This window comes from Myxine glutinosa, chromosome 5 (assembly GCF_964187855.1).
Source record: "Myxine glutinosa chromosome 5, kmMyxGlut1.1, whole genome shotgun sequence".
NCBI lineage: Eukaryota > Metazoa > Chordata > Myxini > Myxiniformes > Myxinidae > Myxine > Myxine glutinosa.
In genome coordinates, this window is record NC_136265.1 from 148,591,036 (window position 1) to 148,612,038 (window position 21,003).

General features: G+C 41.3%; 1 protein-coding gene and 1 long non-coding RNA gene across 3 annotated transcripts in view; both read right to left on the reverse strand.

Moving 5' to 3' along the window:
- LOC137426943 (uncharacterized) overlaps positions 1-7,560 on the reverse strand; it is a 30,629-nt gene extending 23,069 nt beyond the window's left edge. For both annotated transcript variants that reach the window (XR_010984424.2, XR_010984423.2), the window contains exons 1-2: positions 7,371-7,560; positions 5,675-5,782 (exon numbers count right to left, since the gene is read on the reverse strand). This is a non-coding gene — a long non-coding RNA (uncharacterized LOC137426943). The remainder of the gene's footprint in view (positions 1-5,674; positions 5,783-7,370) is intronic.
- Positions 1-21,003, reverse strand: part of TRPT1 (tRNA phosphotransferase 1) — a 458,396-nt gene that overhangs the window by 377,269 nt on the left and 60,124 nt on the right. The window lies entirely within an intron of this gene.

Here is a 21,003-nt window from a genome sequence, read left to right on the forward strand (position 1 = left end):
CCGGTCGACCTTTTCCATGGAAAACGTGACGCATTAAGTCAACAAAAAGTGATAGAGACAATTGCATTCCACAGTGCCTGCCAAATGTCTTCAAGCTTCTTACGAGCTTATAGGCCCTGATGCTAAACATTGTAAGGCTCATCCATAGCCGAGACGGTCATTCTTCCAGCTGTAAAGGACATATGTTTGTGTACAAGCTCGGCTGTGCATCGGCAGGTGAGTACCATTCCATTGGCTGATGATGCACGATGAGTTTCCCAATATCAGAAACTCAGCAGTCGTGTGAAGGACCACATGTTGAAGAACATAAAGATGAGACAGTTGTTCGCCATCCAACTCGATTAGACAAGCGACCTTGTTGGAGCAGCAGCACTGCTCCCTTACGTCAGACTTGTGCATCATGACGTCACTTATGGACCCCTTCCAACGCACACTATACTGGAGAGCAGATCTTTTTTGAAACGTGAGTTCATTTGATTTGTGAAGAAGGTCCAAATTTTGATATTGGCTTTGGTGAAGAAGATAAAATCTTCTTAGCGAATTCAAAGCGCTCGAGAGTTCATGACCGGAATTGCTCTTGCCTGGCTCTGCCTGCTCACTCGGTCAATACTTTAGACTCCCTTGAATTTACCAAATGCGTCTCTGCAAGTGTATGATGAAAAGTGTATGATGAAAAGTGTATGATGAAAAAATGTATGATGAAAAATGTATGATAAAAAGTTTATGATGAAAAATGTATGATGAAAAGTGTATGATGAAAAAATGTATGATGAAAAATGTATGATAAAAAGTTTATGATGAAAAATGTATGATGAAAAGTGTATGATGAAAGATGTATGATGAAAAAGTGTATGATGAAAAGTATATGATGAAAAGTGTATGATGAAAGATGTATGATGAAAAATGTATGATGAAAAATGTATGATGAAAAATGTATGATGAAAAATGTATAATGAAAAATGTATGATGAAAAGTTTATGATGAAAAATGTATGATGAAAAATGTATGATGAAAAGTGTATGATGAAAAATGTATGATGAAAAGTGTATGATGAAGAATGTATGATGAAAAAGTGTATGATGAAATGTGTATGATGAAAAATGTATGATGAAAAGTGTATGATGAAAAATGTATGATGAAAAATGTATAATGAAAAATGTATGATGAAAAGTGTATGATGAAAAGTGTATGATGAAAAGTGTATGATGAAAAGTGTATGATGAAAAATGTATGATGAAAAATGTATAATGAAAAGTCTATGATGGAAAGCGTATGATGAAAAAGTGTATGATGGAAAGTGTATGATGAAAAAGTGTATGATGGAAAGTGTATGATGAAAGATGTATGATGAAAAAGTGTATGATGAAAAGTGTATGATGAAAAGTGTATGATGAAAGATGTATGATGAAAAATGTATGATGAAAAATGTATGATGAAAAATGTATGATGAAAAATGTATAATGAAAAATGTATGATGAAAAGTTTATGATGAAAAATGTATGATGAAAAATGTATGATGAAAAGTGTATGATGAAGAATGTATGATGAAAAAGTGTATGATGAAAAGTGTATGATGAAAAATGTATGATGAAAAGTGTATGATGAAAAATGTATGATGAAAAATGTATGATGAAAAATGTATGATGAAAAATGTATGATGAAAAGTGTATGATGAAAAGTGTATGATGAAAAATGTATGATGAAAAATGTATGATGAAAAGTCTATGATGGAAAGTGTATGATGAAAAAGTGTATGATGGAAAGTGTATGATGAAAAAGTGTATGATGGAAAGTGTATGATGAAAAAGTGTATGATGGAAAGTGTATGATGAAAGATGTATGATGAAAAAGTGTATGATGAAAAGTGTATGATGAAAAGTGTATGATGAAAGATGTATGATGAAAAATGTATGATGAAAAATGTATGATGAAAAATGTATGATGAAAAATGTATAATGAAAAATGTATGATGAAAAGTTTATGATGAAAAATGTATGATGAAAAATGTATGATGAAAAGTGTATGATGAAGAATGTATGATGAAAAAGTGTATGATGAAAAGTGTATGATGAAAAATGTATGATGAAAAGTGTATGATGAAAAATGTATGATGAAAAATGTATAATGAAAAATGTATGATGAAAAGTGTATGATGAAAAGTGTATGATGAAAAGTGTATGATGAAAAATGTATGATGAAAAATGTATAATGAAAAGTCTATGATGGAAAGTGTATGATGAAAAAGTGTATGATGGAAAGTGTATGATGAAAAAGTGTATGATGGAAAGTGTATGATGAAAAAGTGTATGATGGAAAGTGTATGATGAAAAAGTGTATGATGGAAAGTGTATGATGAAAAAGTGTATGATGAAAAGTGTATGATGAAAAGTGTATGATGAAAAGTGTATGATGAAAAGTGTATGATGAAAAGTGTATGATGAAAAGTGTATGATGTTTGTTTGTGAGTAAGAGAGATTAAAGCTAGGCCGGTAGCTGTAGTTTGAGTGAGACAGTAAGTAAGACCAGCAATCCTGACAAGGAGAGTGTAAGATGGATCCAGGCACCACATTAATGCTCCTAAGTCCGAACGGTAGTACTACCCTGAGTGGTTGCTGTCTACAACCCACTACCTAAAATATATATATACTGTATACTAAAAGAGAGCTGTTTGTCTTTGTGTCCATGTGTCTGTAGTGTGTCACCAATTTTCTGAGAGATGGATGAACAGATCTTCGTCAAACTTTCATGAGTTTATAAGTGAGTGCCAGGGAGAGTTTGAGGCAAAAAAAAATTTTTTGCAAATTTTGAAAAGAATTAAGTTCGATTTTCTTTGGATTGTTTAAAATCGCTTTGTAGTGCCTGAGCCTTTGTAGCTATGGGAAATGTAATATGTATTAAATGACCCTCAATTGTGTGAGTGTGTGATATTGAATGAAAAAATGAATGATCGTTTTAAGGCCATTTTTCCCCGCTAGAGTGGGGGTTAGCCTTGCGGGCCCCATGACAATTCATGGTTCCCTGTTTGAGGCAATGTTTTTATGGCCGGATGCCCTTCCTGACGCCAACCCTTGGTCACGCTCTTACGATGCGCAGGGATACAGTGTGCCTATTCTAAGTCGGGGTACACACTGTGATCATTCATCCCAGCAAGCTGGTAACTCAATTTGCCGTCCTCGGAAGGATGACAGGCTCGAGTCAACCCCCCTGGCGTTAATTCAGTGATCAACTGGGATTCGAACCCAGGATACGAGGATCCCAAGCCGGCACCCTAACCGCTAAGCCAACACCAGGCTATTATAATATTAAATATTATAATATTATATATTTATATTATTATAATATATTCTTATTATATTAATATTAATAATATATTATTATAATAATTTATATTATAATATTATATATGTGATATTATAAGATTAAATATAAATTTTCCTCAGTGGGTGTAGGGAAGTGTTTTAAGCACACTCAAAAAATAGAAAATAAGATCAAATTGATTTCTTCAAAATTCCAACAGGATTTGAACATTATCGTGCAACACCGGGTACTCCTACTAGTGTGTGTGTATATGTATGTATAATGTATATATATATATACATATATATATATATATATATATATATATATATATATATACATATATACATATATATATATATATATATATATATATATATACATATATATATATATATATATATATATATATATATATATACATATATACATATATATATATATATATATATATATATATATACATATATATATATATATATATATATATATATATTATATATATATACAGACTTGGCATTTAATATGGAATATTTTTTTTTTCTTGACTTGGGTTTACTTTCTTAACTCAGTATATCAATCTGGTGAGTTTCTTTTACACTTTGGTGATTTATTTGTTAAAAGAACCATGTCACTGATTGTCTGTCGCAGCAAGAAGTCAACAACAGGATTATATCACAGGTGGCGTGGCAAAATGTACGGACAGGTGCATTTGATGATTGGCTTCACAGTCGGGTATACAAGGGTTGTTGCGTTCTGTATTAGTGGAAAACAACTGCTGCACGTCTCCAAAAGTTATTGCCGCTTCCTCTGGAGATGGTCCGTCAACTCGACAATGCTGTTTGTCATGGAGTGGTGGCTTTACGAAATTACAGCATGAAACAGCGTGCAATTGCTCGGCAGTATGGCATCACTCAAGGTCAGGTGTCAAAGATCCTGAAACGAAATGCTCAGAGGGGTGTCCCTACTCCAATACCGAGGCCAGGACGTCCCCGCAGAACCACAAGGAGGGATGATCGCCAGCTGCACCGGTTAGTCCGCAATGGCCGTGCCAAGTCAGCTAATCGGCTTAGGGCTGAGTGGCAGCAACTGACAAATGTGCCTGTATCCAGAAGGCTAGTCAACCAACGACTGGTTCAAGCATGCTATCGTGCCAGGTGTCCCCTGAGAAAGCCATGCCTGACCAGACAACACCGCCAGCGCCGATTGCAGTGGGCCAGAGAGCACCGTCAATGGCAGCCAGGACACTGGAATCACGTGATCTTCAGTGACGAGTCTAGATTTCTGGTCTATCGTCAAGATGGCCGCGTCCGAGTGCACAGACAAGTGCATGAAGCCTACAACAAAGATTGTATAGTGCCAAGAGTCCAAGCTGGAGGTGATGGGGTGACTGTTTGGGCTGCTTTTCATGCAGGGGGCAAAACTGACCTGGTTGTTCTGAATGGAAACCTGAACCAGTTCAAGTACAGGGCCTTTCTGGAAGAAACATTGCTTCCATTTGCTCGTGCAGCCTTTCGAGGAAACTTTGTCTTCCAAGATGACAATGCACGGCCTCATCGTGCTCGCATGATCCAACACTTTCTTGCTGACCGTGGTGTAGAGCATATGGAGTGGCCTGCCATGTCCCCGGATATGAATCCGATAGATAACTTGTGGGCAGAATTAACGCGTCAAATCGACCACTTGGACCAGCAGCCGACCTCTGCGTGTGAATTGCAGCAGACTATTGTCACTGCATGGCAAGCGATTCCTGTCCAAACCTTGGCAAATCTCGTGAACAGCATGCCTCAACGTGTACGTGCTCTCCTGAATGCTCGTGGGGGTTACACGAAGTACTGAACTGTAATTTTCCTGTCCGTAATCCCAGTCGTCATTTAACTTTTGTTTTTGTTAAAAAAAAATTGGGCTAATGTGCAAAATAAAGAGATACTTCTGGAAAACGTACAGAGGTTTAACACAGTACTGTCCGTGAATTGAGTTCGATATCAGTTTACATCACTTTCAAGGATCAATTTATTTGTTTCGAAATGTCAAATGTGGTTTTTGTTTCTTTTAAAGGTCACATTAACAAAATCTAAAATAATTTCAACATAATTCCAATGAACTTTTGGTTCTAAGACATCTTGAAAAGTAAGTTCACCCCCACAAAAAAAATATTCCATATTAAATGCCAAGTCTGTATATATATATATATATGTTAAAGGTAAGGTGTGATTCGTGGGAAGTACTCTGAATCAATGATTGGACGAGTACTACAAGTCGGTCAGACCAGGGAGGTGAGGAAGAGCAGATTATCTCTATTCTGAAAGCCGTTAATGAGCCAGCTGGGTTTTTAATCGACAATCCAATCGTGACATTGGAAAGTCGCTTGACATACCTGAAAGTTGTAATCGCAATCCTTCATACTGCTTCCATCAACAGGATTCAAACCCACAACCACTGCGATTCCAGTCCAGAGTCCACACCTTTAGGCCACCACTGCACCCTTTAAGAAAAACAGTAAAGAAGATGACAACATACCTTCAAGATATTTGTCAGATACTGAGAGACGGTCAGTATTAAATTCAGAATGACAGTACCAGGCCTCCCTCTGCAAGGTGTCCAGTATTTTGTAACTACCGACAAGGAAATTTAAAACTGCTGATCATTCCTTAGTTTAACACGTATCCATCTGGGAAAGGACATTGTTCATAAGTTCAATGAACTATTCACATTGTCGATGTTGGTGCTGTCCGTAGCCCTTGTAGGTCTAAGGTTAATCTGTCTTTTGGAGAGAGAGAAAAAAGAGTTAGTTGGAGCAGACTATGACTAGTGAGTCAGGAAGCAGGAATCTGGAATTTGGACATGATGTTCCAGGGTACCAATGGCATAATATTTGCGAATGGTAGCGTGAGACTTTTAACATACATAAACTGGTGGTATGAGATGGGACAGCCGGCTTAGTGTCCCTTCTAAATGACGGTGTAAAGCATCAAGGCGATAGCTTGTAATTGGATCGTATTCCATACAGAGCAAACCCAGAGCAGACAAATCATCGGCAGCCAAGGACGACAATGAAGGAGAGAAAGTGGGAAGAGATACAGAGAGTTTCTACTTATTACATACGCAACTGTAGCTGATATTTTGACTCACACCCCACGCCCCTATGTATACACTGGGCCAAAGCCATCACCACTTCCAAGTGGAGTTTTGCTTTTCTCATGGAATTGACTCAAAATCTCAAAATTGACTCAAAAACTCAAAATCCACACAACCACCACTGCCCACTTCCACTCCCATCCACACTCCCACTCCCATTCCCATTCACACTCCCACTCCCATCCACACAGCCACCCATCCACACAGCCACCCATTCACACTCCAACTCCCATCCACACTCCCACTCCCATCCCCACTCCCCTTCCCATCCACACTCCCACTCCCATTCACACTCCCATCCACACAGCCACCCATCCACACAACCACCCATCCACACTCCAACTCCCATCCACACTCCCACTCCCATCCACACTCCCACTCCCATCCACACTCCCACTCCCACCCACACTCCCATCCACACAGCCACCCATCCCCACTCCCACTCCCATCCACACTCCCACTCCCATCCACACTCCCACTCGCACCCACACTCCCATCCACACAGCCACCCATCCACACTCCCACTCCCATCCACACTCCCACACCCATCCACACTCCCACTCCCAACCACACTCCCACACCCATCCACACTCCCACTCCCATCCACACTCCCACTCCCATCCACACTCCCACTCCCATCCACACTCCCACTCCCATCCACACTCCCACTCGCACCCACACTCCCATCCACACAGCCACCCATCCACACTCCCATCCACACTCCCACACCCATCCACACTCCCACACCCATCCACACTCCCACTCCCAACCACACTCCCACACCCATCCACACTCCCACTCCCACTCCCATCCACACTCCCACTCCCATCCACACTCCCACTCCCATCCACACTCCCACTCCCATCCACACTCCCACTCCCATCCACATTTCCACTCCCATCCACACTCCCACTTTCAACACCAACAACGCTCACCGCTCGATGCATATGATGCTGCGAAGTCATTTCCTGTTTTTCTAAAGGGAAATGCAGGCGTAGCCTCAGCAATGCAGGCTTGACCCTTGACCCGATCCTTGCAACGGCCATAAAATGTGTAAGTCAATGATAAAAGTGTGTAGATGTCGGTAGATTACGTTCATTGAAAGAATACGTTCGGTATAAAGAGGATAAGTAAATTGATGGAATTCGTTAAATAATGAAGTCCTGTACAGTATAGAATTTAAAAACAAAAGTCATATATATAGGCTTCTTTTATTTATTTATTTTTAACTGCACAAAAGACGCTAAATTGAAGCAAATACGCGAAAATGACGTTTAAGATTCTTGTGGAAAATATTGCAAATAGAATGTAGCAAATATCAACGATCATGATTCAGTTACTTACGCTATTCCCAGCCTCCTCGCCCCAACTCTTTGGACTTGCTGCCCCTACCACACGTACGTAATAAATAGATGGTCTTCAACCAGCCTCCACTTTTTGGCCAACTTTTCGCTTCTTCTGTGCCAACATAATGTGTCATCGTTCCACCATTTTGAGCTTTCAACTTACCTGCTCGAACACCTCCCTGCATGTCGGCACGCATACCTGGGCAGCGCCTGGCCTGGCATGCGCTCGACAATGCGTAGCTGCTAGTCAGCGGGCAGAACAAAGGAACAAAATGGAAGCTTTTGTTTTTGTCAAGGATAGTTGCAAAGCAATCTGCGGGATAGGAACGCGGGCCATATCTCACCGGTGGGCATGTGGGTGATGGGGGATTTAGTGTGTTTACACCTCGTGGAGGATGGAGTAGGCGCTGGCAGAGAGGTCCTCCCGGCTTATCGTGCTCCCAATGGATGGCACACACATTGATGCCTCATCCTGCATGTGAAACACCAAGGTGGTAGTTTATAGCGAAGTCAGGATTTGAACCCAAGCTAGGGTACATACCTCTAAGCTACCAGATCATTATATCTAATCATATATATAAAGCTCTTTCTAACCACTGACTGATATTAATGTTCGGTACCTTCCGGGTGTCATACAAAGCTGAAACTTGGCGTGCCGATGGATATCGAAGCCAGTGCACCAGGGAAAAATCCCAGAACCGTCGGAAAGCGTCCGTAAATGAAAATTGATGTTAAAAAAAACCCCCCATAAAAGCATACATTGAAAAAAAAAACCCAAAAAACCTCAATCGATATCTAGCATTTGAAAATTGCAATTTCTCTAAAACTCTAGCTGTAAATTGTGAAATAAAAAGCTCAATGAAAATTTATGTAAAAACAGTAAATGCGTCCAGTAAAAATATATAATAATTAAACCTCAAGTGACATCGAGCAGGAGGTCGGTGATGCTTGCCCGTAATCATAAAGCTTCTATTTATTATGTACCTACGTACGAAGCACGGTTTGTTATTGCTTACGCAATGTGTGAGCATACCATAACCCACTAGTATAATATATAAAGATCATTCTAATCACTGACTCACTCACTCACTCACTGATATTAATGTTTGGTACCTTGACGGCTTAACCCAGGAGTGGAACAAGGCAATGATGGGCCAAATGGCCTCAATTCCATGATGAGGTCGTATAGGATCGTGCGACGACAACTTCCACTCAGTGTAGTCCTGTGGAGACGGCAGAACCTTTTGTATATTGATTTCCATTCCACATATGCAATATGAACAATTAAATGCAATTGGTTCGATTCCTGACAAATGATTCACTTTTGAACGCAATGCCGAAGTGCCGACTTGTAAGCTGAGCTCCGCCCCTCTGCCTGCTGATTGGCCCGAGTGGCATTATCTTTTGTTTAAGCATCAATTTGGTTGGGAATTGCAACTTTTTATTGTGACGTTGACTTAATATGTTACAATAATGTGGTGGAGCAAATTTTGGGACAATTGTCCCTGGGATATGGAATTGTATAAAAATCCAAGGAAAGGCTTTACACAGAAACAACTCTCTCAAATATAACTCCGGTCCAAACTCAGTGAGACGCGGGGGGCACGTCCGTCCCCCACCGCAAAGATTCCCAGCAGGGTCTGCGTGCCCAGAATCACGTTACCTTTCCGAGTGGAATCTTTGGGCTGTGCGAGTGACGTGCCGGGGCTAACACAGGACAGGTGTTATTGTCTGGCCAAGCTATCGGAGTCCTGTGTCCAAGCTTCCAGCGTCCTGGCCAAACTACCAGAGTCCCTTAGAGGTTTGTGACAAATCATTTATTCATGACCATACTAAGCTCGTAAATAAATACAAATTGAATCCCCTAACTTGACAGGCAGCAGGGCACAGATCGAGTCCCATCAATGCATTTGCTGCACAGCCTGTTAGCAACGTGTCGTTTGCCACACGGACACATTGTCTCTGCCCTGCTGATCAACCGCTAGGAGGTTTGCATTCAGGAAATAATAAATTAAACGAAAGGAGAACACTGACCCTAAATATGACATGACACTGACGTCATACACATACATTATGCCAACGCATCACCTCCAAACTAGGATGGTGTCCGTGTGGCACTCAGGTCTTTGAAGACTGAGATTTGTGCCTTTATGGTCACAAATAAATTAAATCAGAGCTGCCGATCCAGATTTCGCCCTTGTTATGGGCTCGTCAGGAAGACATACTGCCAAATTGTTTATGTTTGGTACGCTCTTTCTCAATGAGCTAGACGACTGACTATGCTTCAACGATTCCAGCATCGTGTGACTTCCTCAGTTGGGAGAGGGACGGAGCTTGGCCTGCGCATAAATAAGGAGGTCTTCCTGCTTCCTATTTCTTCATTCAATTAATTTATTTTTCTGCTTGAAGAATTCAAGCACAATCTACTAGTTAGTCTTCCGGTGGGAAGCCAATTTTTTTGTTTGTTTGTTTTTGTATACAAGATCGAGGCTCGTGTAAGAGGTAACATGAATAACAAAAAAAAAAAAACCGACACATAAGACATAATAAAGGGAGCGGGAGACAAGATGTGGATCTGTGGGAGGGAGAGGGCTTGGGGGGAGGAGGCACGGGAAGGGGAGTGGGAGGTGGGGGAGGTTAAAAAAAACACATGGACACTGCTAGGACTTCCAGGAAAGAAGTCGGAATTTCAAAAAAGTGGATCTGGGATGAATGTTGTGTTTGTGTCCTTCCCCCTCTCTTTTGTGTCCTTCCCCCTCTCTCACCATCTTGTCTACCGCTCCCCTTGTGTTTTGTGTGTCGGTTTGTCTTTTTGTGTGATTAATGTTAGCTCTTTCACGAGCCTCGATCTTGTATACAAAAAAAAAAAAAAAAAAAAAAAAATTATTGTTCATTTCCATGATTGTTCATTGAAGTATTATTGCTATATCGAGTTGGTAAAATAAATCTTTAAATCTATTTTATATTTATATGTAAACTTCTCGTTATGCGATTTTTTATTGGAATTCCTTGCACTTTGGTTGTGAACATCTCGTTCGCATAATCTTTTGACCACGCAGTGTTTCTCCTTTGATAACTAACTATGTGTGATGTAATGTTGTTTATTTACAAACCGAAACCAACACCACCCTCTTTACCTTTTGGGCCTATTATATCAGTTCATTAATGCACAAATATTTACTACATCAACAAAAAGGTATACTTAGTAAAAGGTCATTGATATACGGACATACAGCGCTCCAGGGATACCTCTGCGAGTTTCACAAAAAGTTATTTCACCAGTGACGGTGTGCTGCGAAAACGTCACACAAACATGATTCTCCCTCGCCTAGCGCCTACAAAGGGCCTCCATCATGTCACGACCATGGCTCCTCTCGCGATATCGGCGCTCATGGTGTTTTTGACGTTTTTTCCCCCCCAACTCCTGTTCCCCCAATTTTTTTTATCGTTATTTCATGGACTTTTGCAAGGTTCGAGTCTTTCATGTTGGCGGAGTTTATAAGTGTGGATGGCCGATGGCCAGGCCGGATGCGCGAGACCCTCGCAAACACCAGATCCAGACATCAAACGAGGTTCGGGTTTTTATTAAACGGTAATCAAAACCATGATGAAACCAGCGTGGCCTTGGCTGTTTGTTTTTCAGAGGTCAAGGCTCCTGGAAGAGCAAATTTCTTGGTTATTACTACTTTTACTTGGAACTGGACCGTAAAAGAACTATATATGGAAGATCCAGGTCTATATTTCTCATCATTTTGGCGAATCAAGTGACGCCGGGTAAGAAGGAGTAAATGGTCTCACAATTGGATTTAAAACTGAAGGGGCCATAAACTTATAGGGTAGAGCTGCCTGGCAGGCAAAGTTGAGGTCCGATGTTTGGACCACCAGGTGGTCTTCATCAGGTCGGATGCTTTGTGCTGGGCAGCTAGATACTATTCGTTGGTGGTCTTCATTCTTGGTTATGGATCGTCCCAAGCACAACTACATTCGGATCGTTCCCCTTCATCTCCCCCACACAATGGCCTGATCCAGGCCCTTCTGTTTTGCGATATACAGTATTACTGCACGTTGGGTTTAGCCCGTGGTTTCCTGTCTCCTTCACACATGGGTGAGGCCACACTATACGATGGATTGGTAAATCAAGCAAGCTGTGGTGGTCACGGGCCACAGTGGTTAGGTGAATCACACAGGCCATGACAAGCTCTAATTGTTGAGGTATGTTCATTCTGCAATTGCGGTCTCTGGGTTTGAAACAAATTTGAGTGTGGAAGCCATTAGTTGAAAAGCATGTTGAGGATAAAGAAAAATACTGCACTTAGAATCCTGATGGGCAAATGCACCATCCACATATTATGCAAGGAAAAATGGAGGAAATTTCATTCCCCTTCTCCCTTTTTCCTAATGCATCTCTCTCCCATTCCCTTCGTTCTTCCCAACTCATCCCAACTTCTTTCCCCTGTTCTCTATCCTCTCTCTTTACAATCCTCGACTCCCTCTCTCTCATTTCTCTGCCACCGTTGCCACTTTTCTCCATTTAAGCGTCCAATTTCTCAATTTACTGTGTCCCCATTTCCAATGGTGTATGTAATTATAATAAATCAACGGCCCCAAGCTGTCCTCAGAGTGGCTTGGTGGTGGAGTGGATAAAGCCTTGTAGCATTGCCCTCACCGCTGTGGGTTCGGTTCCCATGGCTTCTCAAGGTGGAGGGTTTAGCTCATTCCATCTAAATTTCGGTGTGGACACACAGTTCCATCTGACCAGCTGGTTATTGGAAAAAAATGGTCCAATCCCACATATTTACAAAGAATCCAGTTGTTGTTGAGAAGATCCGTGTATAAATTAAAACTGAAGGCACCACCAACTAGTGTACGCGCCCCTACAGGCTACAGGCAAAGCTCAGGCCAGATGTTTTGACCGTCGATTGGTCTTAATCTGAGATTGTGCATAATGCAGTCATATGGTGCCCCTTCCATTTTGAGCAGGCATTTTAAAGCCTGGCAAACAATACCTGCATACTGTTAGAGGAAGACCACTCAGTGGTGGAAACGTCTGACCTGAGCCCCACTTGTTGAGCAACTGTATACTAGTTGATGATGTCCACTTTTGAATCCAACGTATTCTATAGAGCTGCCAACCCCAGATAAAGGTACATGTTTATATGAAGGCCTCCATCACACACACACACACACACACACACACACACACACACACACACACACACACACACGATCCTTTTGGAGTGTCTTTTGGGTGAAGCGGGCCTGTAAAAGCTTGTGCAAAATCAACAACCCCTCCCTCTCCCGCCTCTCCACTCCCTCCACACTTCCCTCAACCACAACCTCCTCCTCGCCACATTGGCACATCAAAGTAATTGGAATCTCAAGCTCCACCTTTATTTGACATCGGAAAAATAGAGCTTGACATCTGCATGGCCACCATTTCAAAGCTGTGTCTGTCAAGGTCCCCAAAGATACCTCAATCAAAAGAGCTTTCACTGGAGATGCGTTCTATGACCACCAGAGGCAATGAGCCACTGTTAATGGGGAATTACAAATCTGAACTTGTTTTTGAGCCACAAACAACATTTAGTGACCCATTTACAATGCATGTTCATCAACAGTTGGATGTCATCCATTAAGGGGCTTTTCCTTGGGGTCCAAGGAGTATATATACTGTGTGTGTGTGTGTGTGTGTGTGTGTGTGTGTGTGTGTGTGTGTGTGTGTGTGTGTGTGTATATATGTGTGTGTGTGTGTGTGTGTGTGTGTAATTGACATGTGGGAAAATTACATGCCCAGGCCAGGAATCGAATCTTGGCCTGTCAAGTTAGGCCAAGTCCTCTGGTGAACCATACCAGTGCTCTACCAAGCACAGTACATGATGGCATACACGTGCTCCTTACTTTATTTTGCGATCTTTATGACTGGTAGACTGCCGGCCATTTTAGTTGTAAATAACCGGATATTGAACACAACCATTTCTCAGATGTGCATTTACCGATCTTGTTCAAACTTGGCACAAAGATAACTAGATGGTATTCATAGAATACTTACCCTGCGCAGTCAACTTGGTGCGAGCCAACTCTTCTGTTTTTGAAGGTTTTTTTCTTTGATCCAATATGGCTGACAGACCACATGAGCGATGACATCACAAATTTATATTCTCTAATATAATTGTGGTGTAGATCACGCTCGAGAAAATTCAAACTGATCAGACTAAGGGTTGTCCTTCTCAAATTATGACATAATTAAGGCACAAATGACGTCATTGTTCACAACACTTTTTCAGCATGCGGAGTTCTTTACAATGAGCCAGGTTTCAATTTTTTCCACAAAACGGTTTCGGAGATATAAAGGTGCAACGTTTTTTTTGTTTTTTTTCCAAGATGGCGCCTGCACCCTGTGACCTATCTCGTCATAATTATCATTAAAATATTCTACAGGAGGAGGCGCTCCTGTGGTGAAAATTTCGTGTCCATCAGACCAACATTTGCAAAGAAAAAAAAATTCTTACTGATTGGATGAAGCGTTATACTTGGCGAATCATGACTGCATAACGAAGGCACCGATGACATCATTAACATATCTTATTCCCCATGGGGAGTACTTGACAATGCACCATCTTTCAATTTTTTTCATGGAGTGGTTTCGGAGATATAGAGGTGCAACGTTTTTCGACACCTTTTTCCAAGATGGCGCCTCTACCACGTGACCTGTGAGGTCATAATTAGCATTAAAAAATTATACAGCATGAGGCACTCCTATGGTCAACATTTTGTCCATCGGTCTCACAGTTGCAGAGGAAAAAAAAAATTCATACTGATCAGATCAAGCATTGCACTTGTCGAATTATGACGTCATAATGAAGGCACCGATGACATCATCATTAACAAATCTTATTCCCCATGGGGAGTACTTGACAATGAGCCATGTTTCAATTTTTCCATTCAGTGGTTTAGGAGTTAGAGAGGTGTAACGTTTTTCCAAGATGGAGTCCGTACCACATGACTTATGACGTCATAATTATGAATAAAAAAATTCGACAGGCAGCGCCTGTGGTAAAATTTCGTGTCAATCGGACCAACGGTTGCCGAGAAAATGAATTTTTAAAATGTAGACATGCACACCACACACGTGCCACACGTACACAACCGAATGTCTAACCCTGCTTTTCGCTTCGCGAGTGCAGCGTAATGTATGATGGCTTACATATCTATGTCTTCTTTTTTCGACATCAGATCCAAGATGGCCGACTGGCGGCCATTTTGTTACTTAAACATATCCCCAAGCATTTTTCGGACATGCATGGAACGATTTTGTTCAAACATGGCACAAGAACAATACTTGAGAGTATACATATGCAGATTATATTTTGTAATCTGACCAAAGATGGCCGACTGGAGGCCTTTAACACCGGAAAACAAAATTACTAAAACCATGGGGGCTATGACATTTTATGTCTTTTTCTCCTTGTAATATTTCGTATATAGACTATGGCTGCTGGTTGCATCATTGCTGGGATCGTGGCTGTGATGCTTATGCAGGCAGTGCATTACAGGCATGCCATGAAGGAATACCCTGTCATATTTTCACACTACTCAGTCTTGAAAAATTGGGCGAAAACCGAAATTACGTTCAAAAACCTTCCATTTATTAAATAATTTGCTTATCCCTTTATTTGGGTGATGTATAATGCCACAGATCGCTGCCGACATCATCCTGAAAAAAATGACAATAATACTCATTATATATATATATATACATTATGCCGACACACCACATCCAAACAAACTAGGATGGCGTCAGTGTGGCTCTCAGGTCTTTGAAGACTGAGATTTATGCCTTTATGGTCACAAATAAATGAAAGCAGAGCCGCCATTCCAGATTCCGCTCTTGTTATGAGCTCGTCAGGACGACATATATACGACTTGTTAGCAACAAGTGTCGTATGCCACATGAACAGATTGTCTCTGCCCTGCTTAACACCAGTTAGGAGGTTTGCAATCAGGAATAATAAATTAAATGAAAGGAGCACACTGACTGACTAGATGTGACGTGATTGAATCCCATACCTAGCTAAAAACTGTCATCACGGTATTTCATAGGCAGGGTGATTTATGAGTGTCTGTGTCGTCCATCGGATGGACGTAAAGGCGGGTGCCCCATTTGTCGATGTTTGTTGGTGGACATTAAAGATGCCACGATGTCCTTCCTGAAGAGCTGGGCGAGCTATCGCCAGCACCATGAACAAATTACAAAATCCTGCCCTAACTACTGCTGGAAAGGCAATAGCAAACCACCCAGTATGATGCTTGTCAAGAATCTGCCATGATGTACCATACCATGTAATGTATATGTATATATATACACGGGTGAGCCAGAAATATGGTTATTTTTAACACTCGTGTAAAGGCAATAAAAAGTTGTATTTCAAAACAAATTCTTACAAGAAAGTGAAGTACATAACATGCCATTTATTTGTGGAAAATAACATCTAGGAGATGCGCGCCGTTTCGTCTGACACATTCCTCCAATCTTCATCGCCAATTATTCATGACGTTCTGCAACATGGCCACGTCAATATCATTGATTTCGCGTCTGATGTTTTCCTTAAGTTCATGAAGAGTCTGTGGACGGTTAACATACACTTTGTCCTTTAGATATGACCACAATAAATAATCACATGCAGTCAAATCGGGTGACCTCGCTGGCCATGGAACATCGCCGTTTCTGGAAATGACATGCTTTGGAAAGAGCGCCCTTACAGTGTAGTCATGGACACTCTAGTGGTGTGGGAGGTTGCATCATCTTGCTGAAATCACGTCATTGGGCTCACTTCTGCAAATCTGTTTAATTCTCTGGAGAGGAAGTTAGAAACCACATCGGTATATTGAGCTGCAGTAACAGTGACGGCATTTCCGTTATCGTTCTCAAAGAAGTAAGGCCCTGTGATGCCGAACGACGACAGTTGTCACCACACTGTGAATTTGGGACTGTGTAACTGTTTCTTGTGCATTTCTCTTGGATTTTTGGCTGCCCAAAAACGAGTATTTTGCTTGTTGACATAGCCACACAGATGAAAATGTCCTTCATCAGACATGTACAAATTGTTAGCAATGTTTTGATTTTCATTTCCGTCCATAAATGAAAGCATTCCCTCACAAAAATTATTGCGGGCAATCTCATCATATTGGCTTAATTCCTGGACAGTTTGAATTTTACAGGAATAAAAGTTTAAATCCTTATGCAATTTGCGGTGTAGTTACGTGTTAGAAATTCTTAAGGCTGATGCATGCTTTCGGCTGGAACGATGCGGACTTCTCAAAACTGACTCCCTTACACGCTCAATGTTTTGTGCCGTTCTTACTGATTTGGGTGCTCCCGGCGGTTTCTCTTTTAAAGTTGAACCGGTCCTCTTCTGAACCCATAACTTGATAGCACGAACAGACGGCACATTTCCATGATGTTGAACATTGAAATGGAGTTTGAATTGACGTTGTGCAGAAGTTGCACTATCATTATTCTTGTAAAAAGCCTTGATAGCGAAAGCGCGTTCTCAACCCGACCAGTTCCACATGGTCACTCAAGTGTTCTGCCTGCAAAAAATAAAAAAGAAATCAGTCAAAAAAAATGCATGTTATGTACTTCAATATCATGAATGAAGTTATTTTGAAATACAATTTTTTATTTCCTTCACACAAATTTCAAAAATGACCATATTTCTGGCTTACCCTGTATATATATATATATATATATATATATATATATATATATATATATATATATATATATATATATATATATATATATATATATATATATATACATATATACATATATGTGTGTTGTCCTGTCCACAGATGGTTACCACCGAGCCGTGGATGGATGAGCCGAACCACCTTTAATTCCCGAGGCGATCTCCAATTATGGCGGGTCTGACGCGAGCGGAACCGAAGAACCACCAACTGTTTATTCTCACAAACACACGGGTTTATTCCAAAACCCCAACAATAACAACACAACAAAAACGTAACAATAATTTTTTACGACAAAACAAGGTGCCAAATGAGAATAAATAAAAGAAGTGCTGAGGCAAAAATGCTACAGCGAGGATCCTCCATACAGACACAAAAACACACACAGGGTGAGGTAAGAAAATAAAAGACATGCTTCGGCACTCAACTGGACCAAGTATATCCTGTGATAAGTCAGAAGCTGTAGAAGGCTGAAGCCACACAGGCGGGAAGCCTGGCAAAATGGCGGCAAAGTCAAACCCTGTGGGCGCCCAGGATTGAGGCGAGTAGTGTAGACAGCCCTCTTTCTCTCTGGTCTCTCAAAGTTCCACAATCCTTTTCTTTGTGTGATCAACGAGATCCTCCTGCTGGGGAAGGACAGCGTGGCCTTCAGCACACCAGCAACAGTAGCACCAGCCTCCACACAGGCACACTCCTAGAATCCTCCCAGAGACTCCACTGAACCTTCTTTCTCTCTGCCTTGCTTTTTGCACTCTCTCCGCCCAGTTAACTCCGTTCCACAATCCTTGACCGCTTTCCACAATCCTATCATAATTTTAAGTAGCTTGAATTTTTATTTTAACTCCACGAAAATTACGCTCAACTGCACACAGTATTCCTTTGTAAAGGAATTGGAAAGGAACAAGCAGGTGGGCGGGACTAATACTGTCAATCAGCCTAATGGGGCGGGGCCGCTAGACCCATTTCCTGTATGTACTATTTGGAATGTTTGATCGTCTATAAAGTTTGTACTAAAACATTTGTAAATCAGAAGTAGAACATCGATGTAGATTTTTTTTTTTTTTAAAGGAAAGAAAGAAGTAATACAAAGATTTTTTTAATGCAAAAGGATGTAGGGATGTCACTCTCAAAAGTATGGAAACAAGGTATGGATGATCACAAGAAATGATAATTTAAGGTTTCACATGATAATTTTTTGTGATCATCCTGACCTTGTTTCCATACTTTTGGGCCCTACTTATTTTGCATTTTTTAAAATGGTCTTATTGATATATATTATATATATATATAATCATCAATATAGTTTGAATCCTATGTCCTATGTTTCCTTGTCGGTCATGGTCCCTATCTTTCACGTAAGAAATACATGCCAGTTATCCATGAGCACAGGTTATTACACACTAACACAACAAACCTTGTCTAACATGTCGTGTAATAATATTGAGGTTTCCAAAACATACACAAAAACCTACTGTTTCGCTCCCTAATTGTGCTGTAAATCACGAGTCAGCTGGCGGCATCTGAGCTGGCTTTTTCTTCACGTCGAAGGTTCTGCATTCCTTCACTACTCCCATTAAAGCTCATGTGGGAGGAAGAGTCATTCTCATCACTTCATCAAAGGGCTTTGCCAACAATGGCAAATATCAACACAGGATTGGGTTGCATGACTGTGTGTGTGTGTGTGTGTGTGTGTGTGTGTGTGTGTGTGTGTGTGTGTGTGTGTGTTTGTGTGTGTGTGTGTGTGTGTGTGTGTGTGTGTGTGTGTGTTTGTGTGTAAAACACACAAAACAAGAAGAACGGAAATGTGGGACAAGTAAAGAGAATAGTGAGTATTTCCACCTGATACACCTGTTCAACATTATAAAACACCCACATGTCTCATCAATTCACTAATTCTGATGCAGAAAACTCACATTATAAAACTGATGGCAAACAGCAGTTGGATTATTCAATTATCCTTTGACTAAATGACTTTCATAAGTCTGGATTATGGAACTACAACCGCAGGTTTTTCCATCACTTTTGTTTCACCTATCGTGGCCGAGCATGGGAAACCATCTATCGATTTACATACACAATTATGGGATAGATTTGATCCCCTCGGAGCCATTTGTCCACCCAGGGTTAGAACGTTCCGTCTTTTTGATCAACTGAAAATGAAATCACCACAAATCTGGCATCTTCATCTTCTTCTTCTCATTTCATATGATTGTGTAGACTGTAGTGTGGACACCACAATTGTAGGTCGGGTATTGAAAGCCACTTCATTGCAGTTAGTGGCTTCATATGATTCTGAAAATGTGTAGGAGTGTCTGATATTGATGACCACCAGAATATTGTCCAGTTGACATTTTCAACACAAGAACACATTGATATTGAAGACCACAGCAACATCAATGCTGTTTAAACTTTTGCAAATCCCTTCCTGAGAGAACTTGCTCCCTGGTGCATCATGAAAGTGTTAATGGACTTCTTCAGTGGTGTCTTCGCAGGCAGAACACCTGTTGAGGAGCAGGTACATTTTTTCGATACTTGACTTCCAGGTCTCCATAGGTAGGCCTATATTCTCCATAGGTAGGTCGATGCTTGTATCATAATACCTGTTCCCTCTTGCCAATGCACTGGGTGGCATGGGGTGGTGCGCAATGTGGACTATTGTTTGTACGCGTCTAGGAGATTCAGCCGTGTGGGCTTTAAGGACCGAGAAACGGCCTTTTTGACCGCCGGAAAGCACTTGTGACGAGACCATTAGCATGACATGAGTAATTGGTGTGTGTGGTCACACAGGGCCCGTGTAATGTCCCCCTTCCATCTCCCGGGTGCTTCAAAGGAGGGCGCCGGCCATTTTCAGCATCATGTTTCAACGTCTCCCTCCAGGCAGCAAGATCTCAGCACAAGTTTTATCTACAAGTGTGACGTCTCTGACTTTGTAGTACATGCTGTCCTTTTTTAGGAAAGTCCTACAACTGTGGGAAGATATTAGCGACTCAAATCCACCATTAGTTTATCTTCCTATGGAGACCGTCACAGCAAAGCAGTGTGCGTTATCTCACATGATATGTTGTTACTTGGCCAGCCGTCACTCACTTTGGCTGCTAATGAAGGTTATCTGGAATTGTACTTTTTATGGTACAATACCGAGACCAGCCTGCCTGCAGTGAGATAATGGTGTTGAGGTGTTATGGACCCGGTTTAAATGATAGGGTAATAAACGAGCAGCTGTAACTATTCCATCCTTCGCTATCTGGCCGCAGGCTAAGCGAATGCTGTGTTTTTACGATGTGACCATTTCCGACCATCACGTTGTCCTGACAGGTCACGGTGCCGGGCACGCAACGTCATTTAAATTACTATGACAGCTCGAGGCAGTGCAACAGAAATACAAGGACAACAGACCACACCATCGCGGTTTACCCAAACAACACCAATGGGGTGAGGGGTGAACCCACAAAACACTGTCGCCATTTACTCC